General features: G+C 46.4%; 1 protein-coding gene across 2 annotated transcripts in view; it reads right to left on the reverse strand.

Annotated features, from left to right (window-relative positions):
• Positions 1–10,683, reverse strand: part of gnaz (guanine nucleotide binding protein (G protein), alpha z polypeptide) — a 34,918-nt gene extending 24,235 nt beyond the window's left edge. For both annotated transcript variants that reach the window (XM_061799335.1, XM_061799334.1), the window contains exon 1: positions 10,424–10,683. The gene's annotated coding sequence lies outside the window, so the exon portion shown is untranslated. The remainder of the gene's footprint in view (positions 1–10,423) is intronic.
• Between the last annotated feature and the right edge of the window lie 617 nt (positions 10,684–11,300).

Below are 11,300 nucleotides of genomic sequence, written 5' to 3' on the forward strand. Positions count from 1 at the left end.
TAATGATCTATTGTTGAGCGTAGCAATCTAAACTGAGCAGTTTTTATATTGGTAAAGTTAGAATTGTGAATACAGCTCTTGGATGGAAATACTGTATATTGTGTGCATGTACCCAATGTTGTGTCCATTATGCAACGCTGAAGGCAGACTTCAGAGACGGATGCCTGTATACTCTGGGCACACGTGAGGATGTAACTCATTCATTATGGAAAACAATGAAGGGCAGTGTTCTCGCTGTTCTTGCCCCAAAACAGTGGGCCCATTTAAAGGTGGAGGCGGGATGGTGGTGGCGGGGGCCAGCTCTCTTTTTGTGATGATGCCGTGTATAACGTTGTTGATGCTCAGTGGCTGTGTTCCCCTTGCGCCAATCCGGCGGATCACACTCAGTCACAAGGCCAGCCAATGTTGACAATGGCATGTTTGTGCACAGGCTGAGTCTACAAGCAGGCGGTCAGATGCGAAAGGACGGCTCAAGGTGGATACCCGCATGTCCATTGAATGGACCACAACTACAGCAGTGTTCCGTTCCCATGGCGACGAAACCCAAATCTGTTGATAAATTAAAATGCATCGTTGTCTATTACTCGTCTTAAAGTCATAATTACCGTAACTATTTATATGAAGATGAATTCGAGGCCAAGAACATAAAATCAGCAAATGAAAAGCAGTAAGTACGGTGGTGACTGAGTGTGCCTCCTTGCGCCACCTGGCCCTGGTTTCTTGCAACGCTGCGCAAACTAGTTATTTGCATGCCATTCGGAACTTTGAAATGTCATATGTTGGGATTGTTGCAAACCCAGAACCCCCTGTAAGATTGACCTTTCCTTACTCTTAAATATCATTGTACTAAATAACGTGGCAATCAACATATCTGCGTGCTAAATTCATCCATCCATCCATTTTCTACCTCTTATCCGAGGTTGGGTCGCGGGGGCAGTAGCTTTAGCAGGGACGCGCAGACTTCCCTCTCCCCAGCCACTTCAGCCAGCTCTTCCGGGGGGATCCCGAGGTGTTCCCAGGCCTCTCCAGCGTGTCCTGGGTCGTCCCCGGGGTCTCCTCCCGGTGGGACGTGCCCGGAACACCTCACCAGGGAGGTGTCCGGCAGGCATCCGAATCAGATGCCCCAGCCACCTCATCTGGCTCCTCTCGATGTGGAGGAGCAGCGGCTATACTCTGAGATCATCCCGGATGACCGAGCTTCTCACCCTATCTCTTAGGGAGAGCCCGGACACCCTGCGGAGGAAACTAATTTCGGCCGCTGGTATCCGGGATCTTGTTCTTTCGGTCTATTCAGGGGTGCTGGAGATGAGGGTCCGTCGGGAAGTCGAATCTCAGATTCAGGAGGAGCAGTGTGGTTTTTGTCCTGGCCGTGGAACAGTAGACCAGCTCTACACCCTCGGCAGGGTCCTCGAGGGTGCATGGGAGTTCGCCCAACCAGTCAACATGTGTTTTGTGGACTTGGAGAAGGCGTTCGACTATGTCCCTCGGGGAGTCCTGTGGGGGGGTACTTCAGGAGTATGGGGTACAGAATCCCCTGATTCTGTTCATAACGTTTATGGACAGAATTTCAAGGCGCAGCCGAGGCGTAGAGGGGGTCCTCAGTGTTGCATCTCTGCTTTTTGCGGATGATGTGGTTCTGTTGGCTTCATCAAGCCATGACCTCCAACTCTCACTGGAGCAGTTCGCAGTTGAGTGTGAAGCGGCTGGGATGAGAATCAGTACCTCCAAATCGGAGACCATGGTCCTCAGTCGGAAAAGGGTGGCATGCCCTCTCCAGGTCAGGGATGAGATCCTGCCCCAAGTGAAGGAGTTCAAGTATCTTGGGGTCTTGTTCACGAGTGAGGGAAGAATGGAACGGGTGATCGACAGGCGGATCGGTGCAGCGTCTGCAGTGATGCGGACTTTGTATCGGTCCGTTGTGGTAAAGAAGGAGCTAAGCCAAAAGGCGAAGCTCTTGATTTACTGGTCGATCTACGTTCCTACCCTCAGCTATGGTCACGGGCTAAATTCATACATTCATTTCAATTCTCTTCAGGTGCTATATTGATTTGGGTCATAACAGATAAGATATGCTAACGCTCTGTCTGCAGCAGAAAATAGTCTCTTTCAGGTTCCTTCAAACCAGACATTTTTAAAAAAAAAATTATCTTTGCTACCAAGGATCCCATGCAGCATTATGTGTCATCTTGCAGCTAACGCAAAAGCCCTTTTTAACAATGACAGTAAGTTTTTACTTCTTGTTCTGTGTTTACCTGACACATTTATGACTTATCTACATAACCAAAGCACAAAAATATTGGAATAGGTCAGGCAATTCAGAATTCAATGACAATTTTTAGGAGCAAATTACACATTAAAAGTCGTTCAAAGCATGCCTGATGTCGATCTAGGATTCCTCAAATCTCTCTTGACCTCAGTTCACTGCAGAAGTGGGCAGAGTAACCAAAAATTGTTCTCAAAAGTACTTACTGCACTCCAAATAATTACTCAAGTACTCAGTGATAAAACTTCTCAAGTACTGAATAACTGATAAGTAACTGATGAATAAATTGTTTTATTTCGTTTTTTTTTTATAAGAGCGGAACATAAAAATATAATATAGCGAGGTGAAACTTCAGATATTGCCCAACAATATAAATTTCTCAGCAACAATCTTTATCAAACAACATAAACTAAGGCAAATTCAGGCACAAGAAATGGTCTTAAATTACTTGTCTTTCAGTTGTCTTTAACTCCTGAAACGAGTACGTACAGTGCAGTGAAAAAGTATTGGCCCCCTTCTCAAATTTTTTTAGTTTTGCATAGTTTCCCCACTTTAACGTTTAAGGGTTAGTGTTATGAGCATAGTCGATACCCAATTGATACTTGTGAGCGTATCGATATGTTGATACTTCAGAATCACCTATCACTAATTTTTACGCTAGTGCGACAAAAGTGACCAAAGATTTAATGCTTTAGTTGCATCCTTGCTCGGACTTTTGCATCTTTACATCACTTCTTCATCAAAACGTTAAGACTGAGTGTTTTATTGTTTTTATGTTGTACTATAAACAGCTGTGAGTGGTGGTTCATTTGTTTGACTTGTGTGCAGGCAGCGTGGGTTCAGTATCCACTCAGCGGTAATGTGAATGCATGTGTGAATGTTTATCTGTCTCTGTATGTGCCCTGTGATTGACTGGCAACCAGCCCAGGGTGTAAACTGCCTTTAACCCGAAGTCAGCTGGGATAGGCTCCAGCTCCCCACAATCCTGAACAGGATAAGCGGAGTAGAGAATGAATGGATGGATAAACTATGGTTAACTTATTTTTGCACTTGTATGACTGTTTAGTTGATGTTAATATAACTTTTTTCCTGAAAACCGGCTATCTTGTTAAAAAAAAAAAAAAAAAGCGGGGGGGGGTTAAATTGGCAGTTTGACCATGGAATCACTTGTCTTCAACCTTTGAGGCTCCCCTGTATGGTGTTCATAAAGTTGTACAGTATGTGTGTACGTGCCACAGCAAAAGATACATGCAAACATATTTTCGATAGCTCTCACTGCACAGCGACATCTCTCACCCGCGGGTTGCAGGCCATAGCACTCCCTCATCAACCCACCACAACCCCTCCTCCCCTTCCTCTCCACTGCCTCCTTGTTGTCATATGACCGCTGTTATTTGTGTGCAATGGAACACAAAGTTGCTCTGTTTGTCCCTGCCACTCTGCCCTCTCATATTTGACTGCTGTAAGTGAAAGCCCGTTCACTTGTTGGCCTTTGGTGGGGGGAAACAGACGGGTTCCTGTATGTGGCCATGGGCATTGATGACCGAAAGAGAGGGAGGTCAAAGGAGAAAGAAAGAAGCAGGTCAAGCTAATGTTGTTTTATATAACACCAAAGACGCACGCAAACTGTCACCAAGCCCACGCCTTAAAACTGGGTTTGATTCAACACAGGCCCGTAAGTTATTTATTAGTCCTGTTCACGCCAGTGCCTGCATGAGCGAATTGGACGTGTTGTCGTAGTACCTGACCAGGATTAATAACCGATAAATATACCTGTCAATCGTGTCGCAATCCAATGAACGTGATTTTGGACGCCGAAATCGAGGAACATTTTGATCTTTGTAGGAAGTACAAAGAAGAGTGGAAAGAAGAGTATGCGTTCATTCTCCCTGTGTTTATACTGTAAATGCCAAGCCAACTTGTCTCACCTGCAACAGGGTTGCAGCTTGGACGTGGGTTGCGCAAAGTGGCGGTCCACCACGGTGCATTGCACGGTGGCGATCCTGCGCCGTCCAATCACACCGGGGCTTCCACCGAGTCACCGGTTGAAAGTCGAGCGCATTGAGCGCTGAGCTAGAAGCCCTAATGACCCTCTTTAAGTATTGGGGAGTGAGGTTTCTCAACGTGCGTCCGCACCGCCTCTCTTGCTCCCGTTACACGATGGCCACATCTCGCCCTATTGATTGCAAAATGACGCTCAGACAGGCAAAGTGTGTTCAAAGTGACGATGATGTGTCCATTAGTTGTCACCACTATTTTTTTAGTGGGTCACAGTGGGTAAACAGTTACGGCTGGCGCAGCTGCCATTTTGTAGACATTACTTCCACACTGAACGGCGACGCAGCATTTCGGTCACTTGGGCAGTCATGTGGGTAAGTCGGCCATTCAGGTGTTTAAATACTGTAACAAGGAAGTGAAGTGAGCGCTGTAGCAGTCTTTTTTTCCCCTGCCATTGTGCTTTAACAGCCCGTCTCATTATTGTGCCTTGACAAACGTCAGCTGGCAGGCCAGATATAATTGAGGTGAGCTAATTATGGCCCGCGGGCCGCTAGTTATCGACCTCTGCTCTATTATTAACTAAAATATTCGCCTATTCACTGTTTTTGTCCTCAGACCAAAGCCATGTCTCATGGAAATATTGTTTAAAAATAAAACCTGACTGACTAATTTAGTACCAAATATCTTGTTTTTACGGTTGTCGCTGTATGAATTTGCAGTTGTCGCTGACAAATTCGTAAAAAAAAACAAACGTTTTCATTGGGAGTTTAGATACACAGTGATAACAGTACATGTCTGACATTCATGTCATATAAGATCAAAATAAGTCAGTGTACAGCCATAATATTGATATGATTGTGTATAAATATGGTAATAAAATAACACATTGCAATATTGCTATTTTGTCCCATCAAGTGACACTGAACCCTAATAGGTAACCATTTTAGCAATTTAGTAGTGTATTTAGCACTTGTGTTGACTTGGTGGTGTAAAATTCCCACAGGGACTCTGGTGTCCCCAGTGCATGGGCATAAACCTCCACAGTATTGCTGTCCATTTTAAATCAAGTCTGCCTATGCCGTCCCCAGCCATTATGTCCCCCAGTGAAGTTGAATGAAGCAAGTAACAAAAAGAGGTGGAAGAAGGTCATCTCAGCATAGGTTTTTGTCACAGTTGCGCTTGTTTTATTTGCATACAACTTGTTTAACTGGCAGCATACTGCTGGCAACAAGAGAAAGCATTTGTCATTGGCACAATTGCGAAGAAGCCTCATGTTTCATTTATGTGCCGTGAGTTCATCTGATTGAGGACATATTCTGCAAGCAAAACTGATGAAAATCCTTCTGTGGGCCAACACCTAGACATGTTTTATCATTTGTTAAAAACCCGCTCAGGTAAGCCCCAGACTAACCTTTGTACAGTCCCATTGTGTTCAGAATAATAGAAGTGTGGGTCTTCTAGCTTTTATTTTGACATTGGGAACACTGGTATTCCAAATAAAAAATGTGGCAATTTGATAGTGCTTGACAGAGAGTGAAGGAACAAGTAATTTTAGGCTGTTCAAAGAAGTAGCTTTACTGTGAATTACTAAACAATTTTTTTGTTGTAAACCAATTTTTCTGAGAACTGCTTCACATCAGTGTTGTATGGAGTTGTGAGCGACTTATTGGCAAACTGGTATTCGAGTCCAAGACCAATGGACTACATTACACAATTCCTCTGCATTTCTTGAACATGCCTATGTTAAGCCAAGCTTCTTCTTCTTCTTTTCCCTTCAGTTTGACCCTTTAGGGGTCGCCACAGCTATCCGCAAGAATTTCCCTGCAAAGTTTACATTTTGAAACTAAAAACAACCTGAGGTGAGAGGTTTAAATTTGCCGAAGAACACAGTGGCTGGCCTAAAGAGAAAAGGTGCAACATTTCATGGGCTGATGAAAGCAAGTTTGTTCTTATGGGTCCAGAGGCTGTCAGATGATCCCAAACATTAAAATTAAGCCAGAGTGCAATGTAAAAAAGTCCACTATATTGCTCAGTTCTTGGGAAACAAATAGCCTCATGCCAAAGATGTAATGCCCATTAAAAGGATGTTTCAACAAGCCCACAACCCCCGAAACAGCATGAAGGGAGCACCATCCTGGTTCCAGACCCAGAAGATTAACAGCATGGAGTGGCAAGCCTTACTCCAACAGTAGTGGTGTGACATAAAAAAATATCTTTCTGACAAAACCAATGCTTAGGAATTGTGGACTGTAGTCAAATTGTCTTTGGCTGGAATGCCAAGGTGCCACACGTTGGTCGACTTTATGCAACACAGATGTCAAGCAGAAACAGTAGTTGTACAAGAGGTCCTCAGTTTACAATGGTCCCCACATAGGTAAATGTTTGCAACCTAGAAAAACTAGTGAGCGAAGAGTACGTCATCAATTGGCACAAGAGGGAACACTCAGGAGAAGGAGCAGTGGCTCGACTCTAAGCCCCTCCCGGATGACCGAGCTTCTCACTCTACCTCTAAGGGAGAGCCTGGACACCCTGCGGAGGAAACTCATTTTGGATGCTTGTGAGGGTAGCCGGTACGCTGTACCACAGCCTGGATGAATACCACACTGCTCCCCCTGAATCTGAGATTCGACTTCTCGACGGATCCTCCTCTCCAAAACCCCTGAATAGACCTTACCAGGGAGGTTGAGGAGTGTGATCCCCCAAAGATTCCCCCTTCTTAAAAGGGAGGCCACCACCCCAGTTATTCAATCCAGAGGCATTGTCCCTGATGTTCACGCGATGTTGCAGAGACGTGTCAAACAGGACATCCCCACAATATCCAGAGGCTTCATGAACTCTCGATGGTGGACCAGAATTTCCTCTAAGTTTTCCGGAAGTCATTCTCCATGGCCTCGCCGAACTCCTCTCATGCCTGAATTTTTGTCTCTGTGACCACCAAATCTGTGTTCTGTTCTGTTCATCAGCTGACTCCGGAGTCCCACAGGCCAAAAAGGCCCGACAGGACTCCTTCTTCAGCTAGACGGCATCTCTTACCCCTGGTGACCACCAACAGGGGCAGGGTTTTCCGCCACAACAGGCACCCACCACCTCACAGCCACAGCTGCGGTCAGCCGCCTCAACAACGGTGGCGCAGAACATGGTCCACTCTGACTGTTTGTCCCCCAGGACGTTGGAAAGGTTCTGTTGGAGGTGGGCATGGAAGCTCCTTCTGACAGGGGACTCACAATATGTTTGGGTCTGCCAGGTCAGTCCACCATCCTCCCCACTATCGGAGCCAACTCACCACCAGGTGGCGATCGGTTGACAGCTCCGCCCTCTCTTCACTCGAGTGTCCAGGACATGCGGCCGCAAGTCCGATGAAACGACCACAAAGTCGATCATCGAACTGCGGCCTAGGGTGTCCTGGTGCCAAGTGAACATGTGGACACCCTTATGTCTGAATATGGTGTCCCTATTGAACGATCCGTGAGGAGCACAGAAGTCCAATAACAGCACATCACTCGGCTTCTGGGCGCCTGGCCCATTCCTCCCAATAACGCTCCTCCAGGTCTCTAGGTCATTGCCTACGTGAGGACTGAAGTCCCCCAGCAGAGTGAGGGAGTCCCCAGCGGGAGCACTCTCCAGCACCCCTTCCAAGCACTCCAAAAAGGGTAGGTACTCTGAACTGCTGTTTGGTGCATAGGCACAAACAACAGTCAGGACTCGTCACCCCACCCGAAGGCGGAGGGAGGCTACCCTCTCCTCCACTGGGGTCAACCCCAATGAATCAGGCACCGAGGTGAGGGCCAATTAGAATGCCCACACCTGCTCGGCGCCTCTCACCGTGAGGAACTCCAGAGTGAAAGAGAGTCCAACCCCTCTCAAGAGGAGTGGTACCAGAGCCCAAGCTGTGTGTGGAGGGGAGCCCAACTATATCTAGTCGGAACTTCTCAACCTCGCACACCAGCTCGGGCTCTTTCCCTGGCAGAGAGGTGACATTCTACGTCCCTAGAGCTAGCTTCTGTAGCCAGGGATCAGACCGCCAAGGCCCCTGCCTTTGGCAGCCAGCCAGCTCACTCACCTCTTGGCCCCTCCCACAGGTGGTGAGCCCATGGGAAGGGGGACCCACGTTACCCTTTTGGGCTGTGCCTGGCCAGGCCCCATCAGGCCTACCTGATGCTCGCTTTGGAGCCCCACCTCCAGGCCTAGCTCCAGAGCGGGGCCCCGGTGACCCACATCTGGGCAAGGGAAACCTAGATCCATTTATTTTATTCTTCACAGGGGATCTCTGAGCCATACTTTTTGTGGTCCCTCACCTAGGACCTGTTTGCCATGGGTGCCCCTGTTAGGGGCCTAAAGCCCCAGACAACTTAGCTCATAGGGACACACAAACTCCTCTACCACGATAAGGTGACGGCCCAGGGAGGGGCACTACTATTTTGAACATCCTAATATAAATTTTTCTGTAATTTCTGATATATAAAATTTTTTATTACTTATTTCTCTCTATGTTTTGATTTGGAGTTGAATGCAATGTTCCCAATGCATTTGCATGGAAATAAAAGCTGTTCTAAGGATTTTGAGGTCCACTCACTTCACACACACTGCGATTGTAGGCTACTGTCCTTTCCCGCTCCATCAGACATTACAAGTGTAAAAGTAAACTGTTTGGTGGGGAAAGGCCACTCAGATGTTACTGCAGCTTGCAAGGCTGATAAGAGCTTAACCTTGGTTAGCCTCCTGTTGGGTTCCAAGCAATGACGAGACTGTGGGCAAAAAGGTGGAAATACTCTAGCCAGATACACGTGGTATTATTTCCCACGGTGTTTCCTGCTTTCAGTAATTGACATGACAGGATGTCCTCAAGCTTTGAATACCACACGTAATTTTCTTCCTTCTCGTTTGTGGAAAGCACCTAAATGCTACATTGCTCGTGTTATTTGTTCATATTGAACTAATCAAATGAAAGTGTTACATGACAAGTGGAAGGTATATATGAAATGATGAGTTTCACATTTTGGATAACAAACCTCGCTAGAAAGCTGCAAAATCTGACTTGTAAAAAGCCTTGAACAGGGACTTAGTTAAGAATAGCCACCCATAAAAATCAGTGTCAGACCAAGACTGATCAATATTCCTATCCTTTCTCAGCCTTCACAGACAAGCCCAAACCACACAACATTATAGGCATTTAAGCAAGCTAAGACTTTATCCACCATTTTTTGCTTAAACCCATGACGTTTGAGGCCTGTCTGTGTACGCTGTCACACTAAGCAGCCAGCATTCCGATAAGAATTTTTATTTTTTTTTACATGCAAGTCTATCCAAGTCGTCTTTTTTTCCTTCTTTCTCTCTGCAGCATCACACCCTCCGCCCCTCTGCCCCATCTGCCTCCTTACTGTTAACCCACCACACTGCCGCTGCCACCACCCCAGGCCCCTCCACCCCTCCGCTTCAAAGGTTCCCCGTCTCTCAGGCATGGCGCACGAGCATACAATACAAAAAGATGTCAGTTATATTTGTGATATGAAAGGCTGCTAAGACAGAGAAAATCATTTTGTCTTGTTTTTTCCCTTCTTGCCATCGCAATCCATAGAGCAACTCAACAATGATTAATGACGATTTAATGCCGGCGTAAAGCAGCGGACAACCCCAATCCCAAAACGCTCCTACAATCTGTACCGGCGCCTGCAGAACAGCGCTCAAAGGGAATTTTGTCTCCTTACGACTATACATTCCCATCCAGCGTCTTCTGAAGTACCTCATCATGTGGTGCTTCTACTCACCACATATTTCCAAGCCCAATGGCCCGGACAGACACACATACACATACACATACACATACACACACCCTTCTCCTACATAAGCTAGCTGCTAGATTTACGCACTTGGATGTAGCGAAGCATCCTTATGGACAGAGGATGCTGTTTGATGATGAGTCAAATAGCAAGGCTATGATAGCACTGTCCACTGGCACAAAGCTAGCAGGGTGGAGGAGGGGGCCGGACAAGCTGGCTGCCTTGGTGCCATCTCTGAACATCACCTTGCCTGTTATGTGCAGGAAAACACACCCAAAAAACATACAGGTGTCCTGTATTTGTCCTACAGTGTCCCAAAACAGGCCTTGCTATGGAGCTCACGAAAAGAAAGAAAAATAGCAGTCAGAGTAGTAGTTATCCTTACCGTGTTGACAAGTCAGCATCCATTTACAAAAGATACTGCAGATGAGCCCTTGCGCGCAGAGAACGCCTCTGAGCAATCCACCCTTTTAATCACGCGTCTTCATTTTTATGTCTTCCTCATACTCCCAATTACACACGCACATACGTGTCTGTCTATCTTTTCTGTACCTTTTACACGTCTGTATCCTTTCTCGTTTGTTCCAAGGCAGTTGAGACACTGCAGCGATGGGGGTGGAGGGCGTGTATATGTGTGTGTGTGTACGTGTGTGTGTGTGTGTGTGTGTGTGTGTGTGTGTACGTGTGTAAGAGACAGAGAGAGAGAGTGCAGGACAGAAATGGAGGGAGGAGTCAGCAGCAGGGATAGCGAGCATGAGAGAGAGAAGGCTGAAATGGTCAGGATTAAATCATGAGCGTAACAGAGAGAATGGAAAAAGGAGAGAAAATGGAACATCCACTTTATCTTTATTTTATGCAATAGTGATGAAAAATGTATCATCCAGGAAGGAGTCTGAGCAACTCCTGGTTTGAATGGACATGCTACAGTGTGTGCATACTGTATGTCTGTGTGTCTTTACATTTAAGGCTAGCATCGCTTGTGATTTCATTAATGACAGAAAAAACATACTAGCGAAGAGAGAGGGAGGGAGGGAGGGCAGTAATGACGACAGCAGAGTAGGAGGAGGTTTGGATGATGGTGTAATGTGCTGTTTCCGTGCCAACTGTCTCCGTGACAGTGGGGCTGCTTCATTTATTGCCATTGGTTAAGAGCAGGAACTGACAGAATCCCAGGCAAATGAGACGGTGTTCCACAGGGTGTGAATGGGTTGTTCTTTTTTGGTTGTTTTTTTTAAATGGGCTTCCTCCAAATCTTGTTAAAC

Source organism: Phyllopteryx taeniolatus, chromosome 15, assembly GCF_024500385.1.
Source record: "Phyllopteryx taeniolatus isolate TA_2022b chromosome 15, UOR_Ptae_1.2, whole genome shotgun sequence".
In the NCBI taxonomy this organism is placed as follows: domain Eukaryota; kingdom Metazoa; phylum Chordata; class Actinopteri; order Syngnathiformes; family Syngnathidae; genus Phyllopteryx; species Phyllopteryx taeniolatus.